The following is a 13,045-nucleotide window of genomic DNA, read 5'->3' on the forward strand; positions in this document are numbered from 1 at the left end:
TGATATATTATTTTTAATAATAACTGATTTATTATAGGGGGAGTGAAATCTGTTTCTAAATTTCTGAATATTATACTTGGTTTCGCAGGAAATATATATGCGGATGGATATTTGTCGTAGTATAAAGGAGGTGTAGTTTCTGGAAATTGAACATAGTACCACGGTCAACACACTTTGTGTCTGATCTTTATATACATTAAATATATCATTTTAGTTAAAGCATTCTCTCTCTGTGATGGAATTTTGGAGTTTCGACCCAGTATCTTTTATGACATCATCCCTATCATCATTTAGACTAACTATATCATTCTTCAACCTTACTTGCGTAATTTCAGACCGAGAAATTAATAAAAAATAGACCAATTATTAATTAAAATTAAATTCGTAATACTTTGTTTCATTGTATAAATTATTACCTCCTGGCTGTATTTATATAAGCATTAATATTTGCATTATGCTCATATGTCGTAAAATCAAATAAAACTTTAAGATCTAGCATGCTCTAAAACTTTTACCAATAGCCTAAATTCGGCCTAAAATGACGCCTCTAAAATCCCCAACGCAAATGCTTCATCAGAGCACCCTCTCCAGCACTTCAGAGATAGGCTTTATACTCATCGGAATAATGAATAAATTTGTCGAAAAACGCACGCTCAGTAGCCAAACGAATCGCTAAAGTCGCCAACCTAGTGACCTCAAATTTTTTGAAATCTTCAATCCATGTTGTGATATCGAAGCATAAAATGTTTGACGATACATCTCGCCATTCGACTTGAACCCGAAGTGGACGCTCACTACTTATCTCCGCATTCGACGACATGCGAACGCTCATGAGAAGTGATCTCTCCTCTGGTTGCCGGTGACGGAAGTAGGCCACAGCCTTCTCGTGGGCCACACGGACGAATATTTATCACCATTTCATCAGGCTTTCCTTCTTTTTTCCATGCTGCCTCTTCTCTAACGCACATTCACTTTTCTCTTGTGTTGGAATACCGGCATTAACTCGACGTCCTCTGTACTCACCTCTTTTATACAGGTAAGGTCTTTTGAGGCTTATTCGATGTTTAATATCTTTTTAAATCTGTAATCAAAGTTCGAACTTGGAGTGTTTGAATTCATATCCAATACCTTGTTTAAATATGATTTTGAGTATCAGAATCTCTTTATCTGAAAATAAATTGTAACAAACAGCACAGAAAAGAATAAACTATCGATATATCTTTATACTGTCTACTTCCCTTTAACATTTTATTACCAAAATATCATGTTTGATCTCATGTTTTTTATTGCATCGGTTTCAAATGTATTAAATTATTTAAAATATAAGTTTAAAGCTTTTGAAAATTTTAAACGCTTTGAAATTATTTAAACTTATATTTTAAATTATTTATTAATTTTAATTCGTACCAGATTCAGATGCATATGTATATAAACAAATCTCCTTATAATGTTTTTGTAATGCATATAACATTATATTAACATATTATAAGCTACCTTAAATTATAAATAAATAACTTTCCTCGTTGTTTATTTTTCTGTTTATCCGCCATTTTTATAATATTCGAATGCCTATAAGACGCGCACACTTATATTACAAAATGTAAAAATGATTTATCAGCTTTTACTTTATTTAACAACAAAATGCGAAAGGAAAGTAAAATTTTATCTGGATAGGATTTTTAAAAAATTATTCTTCCTTTATCATTTACATTACTAAACATAAGTAAAATTATTGTAATTTGTTGCTCATGAATGTAATACTAACCTTATTTACAATTCACAAAGTTGTAAAATAATACAACAGTTTGCAATTTCGTTTTCGAATCCGTCTTTACATAGAATTTAATCTTACTCGCTAATAATGATGCATTTGAATCTTGCCTGCCTCCAGCGATTTTAAATATTCATTGGCAGATTTTTTTATTTCGTATAAACGCTCTTAACAAAGTATTTAAATGCTCTTAACAAAGTCCTCTTTATTTTTGTGCTGTCGTATTTTTAAATTTAAATATTAAAAATTACTTTCAACGGAATGCTTAAAGTTTTTTTCCGTCTTTTTTTTTTTTTTTTTTTCGCTCTTAAAACAATTTAAGAACTTTCGCCTATTTCTCTTTCAGTCCCCATTTGATGCAACAATAAAACCATTTTTTTTTTTTTTTTGGATGCGCCTCGTAAAACAGCAGAATTTATTTTCAATATAAACTTCTAACAAATTTATATAATACGCCAGTTTTTATTTTTCAATAGTGGGTAATCGAAGCGTGGGCAAAATTTCAACTTTACTTAACGATATGAAACAGAGGTCAGTTTTATTATATTAAAGTTTCGTTTTGAAGCAGCTTGTATGCTATTACCTTTGACAGACCTCGCATCGAGATCAGATATTGAGAACGACATCTGAACCCTCACTCTCAAACTTCCGCACTACACAAATGAAAAATTTGGATCATCAACTCAAGATTTAAATGTATTAAATCCAGAATTTCTGTGGAAGCGGGTTTCGAACTTTTCAATCCCGAAACTGAGACATAATTAACTGGAGGATCATGGTTTTTTTTTGTAAGATAACTGAATATAAATCTGAAGTTATGGAAAGATAAAATATATAGAAGCTATAGACCGCAACCGATCACTCGCGTTTGTTCGTAATACTTCATAGTGAACTTCGTTATTTTAAAATAAAATGCAAATCGTTTTGATCTGCGGAGTGCCCAAAATGTTGTGTCAAGTACCATCAATGGCATGCGTGCCACTGGTTCGCCATCCCTGCCCTAGTCAATGCGCCTTATGAGGCCCCTCTTTTAAAAAGTCAATTTAATTTCATATTTCAACAATTTTAACTAAATCAACATTATCTATTAAAGTTAAATATTTTAATTATAGTGGATTCCGAAAATATAAATATTTTTATTTATTACGATGTATGACTGACTACATGGAATTCATGTTCATAAATGTATTTATGTAGACAACAATTATAAATAATGTAATAATGAAATGAAAGTCGGCAAGTAAATAAGAAACTGGTCTATTATAATAACATTATCATAAAATTATCATTTTATTACACATAAAGTAATTTTTTTTATAAATGTGGCAAAAAGCAACGGTATTTTTTTCATCGATGTAGCTATGTTCCCCTTCAAACCAAGTGCCCTAGGCAGCTGCCTAATCTGTCTAATTGAAAATATGTCGCAACAAATGTGATAAAGCAATTGCATCTTTGAAATATATAAAAGCCGCGTCAGCTTGGTATTTTATTCTTTTACCTATTTCGGCATTATATTATATTACCTATGATACCTATTTCGGCGTTTTTAAAAGGATAATTGAATGTCATGTAGCTACGAAGTCAGGAATCGTCTCCAAATTATTTCGAAATCGTGGTGACCCGGTAGCTGAGTCTTCACTTTGGTCTTCGCCGGAAATTAAAACTGAATATTAAACTATATTCTCTCGATTCCACTAATAATCTACTATGCGCAAGGGATTAGTGAAAACTCAGGATATTTCTGGTGGCTATGGCTTAAAAATTTAGAGCATTTGTTGACATCTAAAATCGTCATCAAAATGATGAGATTTCACTGAATTAAAATTTGTTTAACTGTTGAATAGGGTGTTAATTTAACAAACATTAATTTTTCATTGATCCTTCTCTAACTCTGCAGCTAATTTATTTTGTGTCTTTTTTTTATTTATTATTAATTCATTAAGAAGTGTAATTAAAATAATGTTAGTAAAAACAATTGACTGTAATAGGAAATAATATATTTTGCATTGCTTTCCCCTAAACAGCGAATTAATATTCGATGCAGCATTTTACTTCTCAGATATAAAGCATATGAAGCCATATCCATAATATAAAATGCAGATATAATTTAATGACTTATTAATTGACAGAGAAAAGAAACGACCTGAAAAACGATCATTTCCGGAAATGATTTCTGAAATGCTTCATGCTAAGTAGTATAGCAGTTTGGAAATATGAATTAGTATTCGCGGTTTCAAATGTGGACGAATGATTTACGAATTCTAAATGAAAGTTCTAGGAAGACCTGATTAACAACCTGTCTTGAGTTACCTATTCTATTTTCCTTTTCTCTCGCGCCGTCAACCAGAAATTCCTCTTTCTCCCTCATTGGTTACCTACATTTTATCCAGGACGCTTACAGTCTGGGTACATGAAAGGAAAATTAAGCAGTTCGCCATTTTTTAAGGTAACTATCAGGTATTTTCGTGTATTTTGATCATTTTTTTTCACTTTAAAAAGGCATCTATGGAGAAAAATTGGTACAATATATATATGAAAATCTTTTCCTTAATTTTCTACAACTTTTTCTCATTTTCATCCAATAAGTCTTGCAACTGATTGTCTTCGAATTTTTTGGGTCCTCCAGGTCTTTCTTTGTCATTGACTTCGAAATTAACATTCTTAAATTGTTAAAACCAAAACCGACAATTGGAATATGACAGAGCAGCTTCACCATAAGTTTCTAAAAGTGTCTGATAGGCTTCGGCAGAATATATTTCTTCAAATCAAAAAAAAAAAAACAATGAATGTCGAAAATGCAATTTGGAGCTTTCCATGATCTGGGTCTTTATACACTGAATAACTCAATAATACTAAATAGAAAACTTTCAAAATGATAACAACCAAGTAATAGTAAATTGGTAAAACCCAAAACCATTATCGTTTATATAGATGCTTCCCATGTTTACCAATAGATGTGGCTGATTAAAATGTATACAAGCTCTTAATATCTAAGAGATTCTAATATTTTGCAAATGTACAAGAGAATCAAAAATTGTGTCATAAATTGAAATTCAAAAAATTTTTTAAACAAAAAAAAATACAGCATTTTAGAGACGAATATTATATACTTTACATTAGATATATGGAGGAAATATTGAAAGATATATAGAAGATAAGTATTACAGAGTGATTTTTAAAAACGCGCAAAAAAAAAAAAATTCTTAACAATATTCAAAATTATATTTCTAATGATATATCAAATCAATGAAAATTCTATATATAATAAAAAATTGATATTATGTATGATTATTTGGCTGAATATTGTAGACTTTTATTCTCTGAATAAATAGTATTTGAATGAATAAAATTTGAATATAAAATTTTATAATTGAATAAAATTTGGCATCTAAGCTTCTTGGTACGCTGAAAGATTAAATGAGTTCATTAAATCTAGTCACTTTATTGATCATCACTTTATCAATCTTTGGAGATATGGTAGTTTTTTTTTAACCCACCAATCTTTTGCTTAGCTTTTTATGCATTATGGGATATATTTTAACCCATGGCCACAGGTCGTCGGAACGCGGCTTTACACACATTATAACACTTCCACCCTTCGTGGCTGGAATGTTTCAGGTTCGAAACCAGATTCCACTAAAGAGCTGTAGTTTAAGAAGGAATGGCTTTTTATGCATTATGGGATATATTTTAACCCATGGCCACAGGTCGTCGGAACGCGGCTTTACACACATTATAACACTTCCACCCTTCGTGGCTGGAATGTTTCAGGTTCGAAACCAGATTCCACTAAAGAGCTGTAGTTTAAGAAGGAATGGTTTACGTTAAACCCGTTAGAGACAAATGTTCTCTTCTTAGCTTGAAGCGGCAGTTTGTAAGAGGGAGAACAGAAGACTCATTTATCCATTTTGTCATTTGACCACGGTTCAAAACAGTGAATTTCGCCCTAAAATAGCCCTCATGAAGCTTTGAACAAAACGCAATTACTGTTAAACTAAGCACATTATAATCCCAATGTTATTTTAAATCGACATCATTCTAATTGTGTTAAAAATTAATTATGTTTGGTAATTCTAATAATGATAACATTATTTAATATGATGAAAAATTAAGAATAATCAATGAAATATCGCAATTCAATTTCCATTATGCATTAAAACCAGACAGTCGTATTCTATGTTTAAGGGAACAGTGGACTCTATTAGACAATTTTGGAAATTACTCAGTCAGGGTTAGGAATTTTTTTTGCATATGTATTAGAACATAAATACGTCAAATTTCTTTAAAAAATTTAAAACAAAATATATTATTTTTTAAAAACATTTTAAAAATATATAATTTTTTAAAATTTCAAAATATTCCAAACATTTTAACTTTTAATTTTTTTTTTTAATTTTCTTATTCCCGATATATATTTATTAGGAACAAAACTACATATGATTCTGTAATTCCAATTAAATGCTAATTTTTTAGAAATGCTTTTATGCACACTTACTGAATTTTCATAGAATTTTTTTGAAGTAAAATAGACTTTTAACGACCTAAAAAAAACTCTAAATACTCCTACCCATTTTCTTTTAATGTTTGACCGAAATCTTTATTATCAATTTCATTTAATTTCTTCAAAAATTAAGATACCCGGAACATTTCAAAGATATTTAAATCTAATTACAATATCATTTTGTGAAAAGTTATTAAAATGTACTTTTTCCCCTCTTAATCATTCAAATATTTATTTCATTGAACAATACATTTTATAACGCTATTTTAGTTGAATATAAACGTATATTTTGATGATGAAATGATAAAAAAAGTTGCAATGTTTTCGTCCATTTTTGCTTATTTCAAAGTCCACTGTTCCATTAATAGAAGTTGGGTAATATTCACCGGAATATAATTTTTTTAATTAATTATTTTAAAGAAACATTTAATGTGAACTGTTTATTTATAAAATAAAACGCGGAAATTTTCTTTTAACTGAAGACAAATTTTTAAGAAATGCAATTTGTCTTTTCCTTGAAAACTGTGATTTCTAAAAACAAATGTATAAAACTACCATCAGGACCATTTATTTTTACTTTGGCCTTCCTTCTCTAATTGTTACACGTGTACGCCGGATTACTTTTTTTTCCAAATCAAAAGTAAACAAAAACAGAAGATAGAAGAAATATTTCTTCTTCCTACTTGGGATAACCATTTCACGCGTGTAGTTAAAAAATGGGAAGGATGGATTTTAGAAGTTGGGTGTATAAAAGTTACATTTAGTAAATTTTTGAAATGGTATTTAATTACTTTTATATTTAGCAGTCTGTGGTAATTTTTTTATTCTTAAATATGTTTACAATGAAGGTTCTTAAAATAATTTGGTCTTGCAAATATGATTTTACTTTGTTTAGAAATAATTTATTTCACGGCCATTAGAAAAAGAAAATATTTCATTTATTTGTCTTTAACAATTATCAGCAAACATTATCCCGAAATATTTACTTTTTTTAATTCTTTGTTTTAGACATTTCCATTGCTTTATTTTAGCAATACTAAAGTTATAAAAATGTGCAAAACGAAAAAAAAGCGTTTTTAAATTTAAAAAAACGATAGTTAAATTTACCAGAGCTTTCGTTTGGAAGAAAAATGTGTGATCCTTTTTTTTTAACTAAACTTAAATGATTTTAAGTTTGAAAAGAAACATGATTCCATACTAAATATTGACATAAGCAAGTTTTTCTTGAAATTTGAATCGTATAATATTAATACTTGTTAAGGAGTTAAAACTGATATATATTTCTACTGAAATTCACAAAAAAGTTTACTTTGAGAAAAAACTTATTTAAAAATACAAATTAAAAAAAATTTACATTTTTGTTTGTCAGAATACACTCAGAAGAAAGTTTATGTGAAATTCTTAATAAACCACAAGATCGTTCTATGTTATTTTGCTTTATTAATATCGCAGATTAAGTCAAGAATTTGAGATTATTTTTGCATTTATTTATATTTTATTTATATATTAGATTGTTTATAGTGCTTTAAAATATAATTCGGAGTTCCATTTGGAAAATATCTATGAAAAAGTTTTCGGTAATTTGTTTAATACAACCTGCACAAATAATGGCTTGTTCGTCGTAAATTCTAAAAACATCATTGATCTCTTAATGCCAGACGATAATTTTGTTATTGCAGACGAATATTTATCCTCACCACGTGATAAAATGAACATATGCGAAAATAAATGTAATTTAAAATGTCATGTGACTCGATTCTTTTTAGTAATATGTGTTTTCACACATTTTTCGGCACATGTCGAAATATTAGCAAAGATGGTTATTTCTTCTGCTTGAATATACATGTGCCGAATACATATACATGTTCGACATGTGCCGAAAAATGTGTTTTCACATATTTTTCGGCACATGTCGAAATATTAGCAAAGATGGTTATTTCTTCTGCTTGAATATACCATTCATTCATTCATTCATAAATTGCTTTTACTAACGATTACTTTGATACGATTTAAAAGGAATGTAAAGAATTTATATCCAGATTTCGTAATTCTTGACCTGATATATAGAAAAAAATAATACATTTTTGTTCGTATTTGAATCTAATTATTTCAAAATTTCTTAATTTTCTACTTTTTAGTTTTGGAGCATTTTAAAATTGGAAAGAATGAGAAATTCATAAGTTTTATTAAATAAGCACATTTTTTTATAAAAATATTAGTGAATTTTCAATGAATATTATAAATTTATTTCTTTGATAGAAAAATTATCACTGAACAATCATATTATGCAAAATATATTATTAGAACAAAAGATCACAAATTATATTATTAGAACAAAAGATGTGGTAAAGATCACAATAAATAGTCTTAAAATGCTGAAATTATGTCAAGAAAATTCATTTGCATAGTATTTTTAATTTAATTCTATCATTTTGAACGAAAAAGGTGCTTGGTTTTGAACCAAAAAGTATATTTAACGATTCATTTGGATATTCGATTCTTTAATCATTTGCTCTTGAAAAACCAATAAAATTCCAAATTATGCGCACGTAAGAATAAAGATTAATTTTAGTTCTTATTAAACTGAAGAATAAAGTAAATTGTATTTCTGAAAACTGATAGTTTTTACAATTATACAGCTATTATAATAAACATTATTTAACAAGAATCTGAAATTTCTTCAAAATAGCAAATTAGGCACTATATAAATGCAAAGAATTAAAGTATTTTGCATAATTGTTCGTTTTGATTGGTGAAACTAAAAGCTAATAAAAAAATATTTAATGGGATTTTGACAGAAAAACGAATATTTGCTCCACCACCCAAAGAAAAGAATACTTTTTAAATTGTCAGAAAGAATCGCTAAAGTCTCTTTTAAAAAAAAATTGGGAATCAAGATACCAGCTGCCTTTCAGCAATTATATTATTAGTTACGCTTTGTGGAAAATGATGTATTCATAAATAATTTCTCATATATTTTTATACAAAAAAAAGACCTTCCACTTCCAAATTCATGTTCTCTAATTGTAGGATCAGGATCAGAATCAGAATTAAATGATTCCTTACAAATTGGTTTTTCTGGCAAAAGACGCTATTGTTATGGATATATTTATGGAATTTATTCGGGTTAACAAATCCAAGAACAAAGAGAAAAAATCTTAATATGAAATAACATTGAACTTTCGTTTATTTTTTTATTTATGAGTTTTATGACCTTTACGGTCAAAATAAATGCTGAAAAAATCGTTTGCTCGCGTGAATACCTTATAGATAATGATTAACTGCTTAATCTTTTTCTTTTTTTTCTTAGTATATTTAAAAGATTAATGCAATGTATAATCATTACAATAATTAGTAATTAATAAATAAATTTTAAAAATTATAGAGGATTATAGTAACTGGAGCAAAACTAATTAACAAGAAATGGTTTTCAAAATTTCCTATTGTTTGTTTAATGTAAAGATGTGGAATATAGTATCTTTGAAATGTGCTTTATAGAAAAGTAACAATAATCACGCTGTACAATTAATTTCTATTTCAATCTTTTTTCCTATAGAGGCTGATTATTGTATTTTGATGCAAATAATGTGTTGTACCTCAGAGCATACTTGGGTAGAACAGAGTTTACATAAAATATTTTGGTTGCAAAACAAATCGATAGATCTAATTTGCTATATGCTTTTATTAGACTTTCTTAAATAATTCTGTTTAGGAAAGAAAAAAAGTAAATATATTCTTTAGGTTGTCAAAACTGCAATAGTAATAATAATAATTTATGCATATAGGTATTAATAAAGTTTCATTTAATTTTATTAATATTGTGTAATCTATTTAAGTCATATTTAGTTATTAATAAATAGAATGAATTTAGTTAACGAAATTGTAAAATAATTTTCTTCTTTTCTTACAGAAAAGGTGTTTATTTTATTTATTGTTCCCGACCCCTACATATAGAATGGAATTGTATCTTGAAATGCTTGCAGAAATTGTGAAAAAATCGTTAAGTTTTTTAAATGAAAAATAATCATTTAAAAAAATTGTACAATTCTTAAATGGTTGGCTTTAACAGAATTTGAAACATATAATTTTAATTTTTACCTAACTTTTGAAAAAAAATTATGTATCTCCAGAAATACAATATTTCCTCCTACAGCATATGTAGAAATATTATATTTGTTTTAATACATTCTTGTAGAAAGAAAAGATAAAACAAAATGAAATTGCTCAATGAATCAGTCAACCTTCAACACTTTCAACGCTACCGACGAGATATCGCGTCTTTCAGATACTTCCAGTTACAGGTTTCTGTGGGCTAAAATTTGTCTCTTATGCCAGTTTAGATAGGTTGAACTTTCTAATACATATCTGAAGAATACATTTACTTTTTTTCAAACTGACATAAGAGACAAATTTTAGTCCACAGAAATCTAATTGGAAGTAGCGTTGAAAGTGTTAAAGTACAAATTAATATTTAAAACTAATCGAGTATAGAATTGGACGAATGCTAATGTGGCCTATAATGTTGAATTTTATAACACTTATGTCATTTTACATTCAATAAAAAGGAATGTATCAGTGTTAATGGATGAATTCACAATCATCGTCTCAAAGGAAAAGGTTGAAAAATGAGAACGTATAAACCAGTAGCGAAATTCTAATTAGGCAACAGCTTAGGGTTGCTGCGCAGATAAGAGGAGTGGGAATAAATAGACTTAAAAGTTTGTTTGTTTAATTACCAAATTAATTGTAAAAAATTCAAATTTTTGGAATTATAAAATATTAGAACTTTTGGATGCTAAACCTATATACCAAATTTTACCTTCCTAGCTCTTTTAGTTTTATAGTCACCAAGTTCACTTTTACTTGGACAGCCAGACCGACAGATTTTTCCTAAATGTATTTCCTCCAAAATCTGATGGAAATCTACGGATTTGGCCTTAAGACCATATATCATCTAACTCACAGCGTTTCTAAGCTATCGTGTTCCAAGACAGACGGACGGACCGACATACATAATGGCAAAAATATGTTTCTCAGATTCAAGTGAGTCTCAAACGTGGAGATTCGTCAAAATATCGAGTTCGGATAATGTGACGATTGCAATACTTTCTCTATACTTCATGTACATGAAAATAAAAAGGGCATATTACATGAGGATGTATAATTTTTGGTTTTCTAGTCGACATGCAACGAAATAAAAGAAGTCATATTGGAATGCACCTCTAAAAGAAGGCTCGATCCATTGCATGAGTAATGGAATCTATTTTACAAAGACTCTTATAAAACTAGAGTTAATGTAGATTAAACAATATGGGTAATCACTTGAGACTCCATCTTTAGCGGCATTATTAAAAATTAATGTAATTTGCCGCCTTATTTTAGATCGTTTTACTGATGTAAGCATAAGACTAACTCGTGAAATAGTTCTACCTTTCGTAAACCGGTAAGACATGAAATGCTGAATGTTAATTCCATGCGGTGCTTATTTATTTGTTTCTGGCGATGATTCAAGAATTTTAACAATAAATTTAACCCTTAATCTTCTAGAAAGTCAAAAAAAAAATTCGTTGCTTCTCTGTACTAAAAATGAAATATTCATTAATATTTGCAGGCAACAGAAAATTCTTGATTGTTAGAAGAACATTTATAATAATAACTTGAAGTCTACTACTCAATATTTAATGTTAAAGTAATGGTTATCAATTGCTTAAAATTTAAGTTTTTTTTTAGATAGACAGTAAAATTTTCTTCGTAAAAAGTTCGATAAGCAAATATAAGCAAATTTTTTTCTTTACAAATAGATGCTTTGTATAGTTCAGAATTAAACCGAAATTTTAACTTATTAGATTTTTTTTTTAATTTTATAAAAATATTTTAATTGATTTTTGTTTTTGTTTTAAGAATACATAAATATTTTATTATGTATTCTTAAGTGAAATAAAGCAGGAATTTGGATGCGCATGTTATTTTTAAGTAATCCTTATCTCCATAAAGCAAACATCAAAAAATTTTGATGTTAAACCTAAAAAAAAAAATTGTTGAGATGCCATATCAAAATAAAGAAAAAATTAAATTATTCACATAGTAAATGGATTTAAATATTTATTCTCGCGTTTCAGAACTTTATAAAAAAAAGTTGCATTCCCTAATTTCATCGATGGCCTGATGGTAAGGTCTCGGCTTCAGAATTGGAGGATTTCAAGTTCAGCACCCGACTCCATCGATGTACCATCGTGTAAGTGGGTCTGGTATACTTTAAATCGATTAGAGCCAAATATTCTCCCGCTGGTGTGGTGTGGAAGTTTGGACACAGGGTGCCAACTCATGTGTCGTTCTCGTCATCTGACCACCGTTCACAATTACTAGGTTCGTCCTAAACTAGCCCTAGAGTTGTTTTAAAACGAGACACTAATATAACCGAACTGAACCCGATTTCATTAAAGATTCCTCGTGCATATTAGGTTTGTATACAATAAATCTGGTGACATTCAAAAGTTTTGTTCTCTTTTCTTAACGTTACATTATAAATAGTGTCCTTTTTGTTTCTTTTTAAAAAATATTTTTTCCTCACGTTTTTTTTTTTTTTTTTTTTTTTTGATATTTGTAATATTAGAATTTTTTTATATTGAATTTTACTTGTTACTTGACGTACTACAATTTTGAAATCTTATTAAATTGTATAACAAGAGAATATTTGTAAAGTGAGTAGACAAGAATATTTGTTTATATTTTCATAATTTAATTATCGATTAATTGGTAAATGCAATTAAATT

At 28.3% G+C, this 13,045-nt stretch overlaps 1 protein-coding gene across 1 annotated transcript in view; it reads left to right on the forward strand.

Annotated features, from left to right (window-relative positions):
• Nucleotides 1-747: 747 nt before the first annotated feature.
• LOC129966866 (putative sodium-dependent multivitamin transporter) overlaps nucleotides 748-13,045 on the forward strand; it is a 64,109-nt gene continuing 51,811 nt past the window's right edge. Inside the window, exon 1 of the mRNA XM_056081471.1 lies at nucleotides 748-1,036. The gene's annotated coding sequence lies outside the window, so the exon portion shown is untranslated. The remainder of the gene's footprint in view (nucleotides 1,037-13,045) is intronic.

This window comes from Argiope bruennichi, chromosome 1 (genome assembly GCF_947563725.1).
Source record: "Argiope bruennichi chromosome 1, qqArgBrue1.1, whole genome shotgun sequence".
Lineage (NCBI taxonomy): Eukaryota > Metazoa > Arthropoda > Arachnida > Araneae > Araneidae > Argiope > Argiope bruennichi.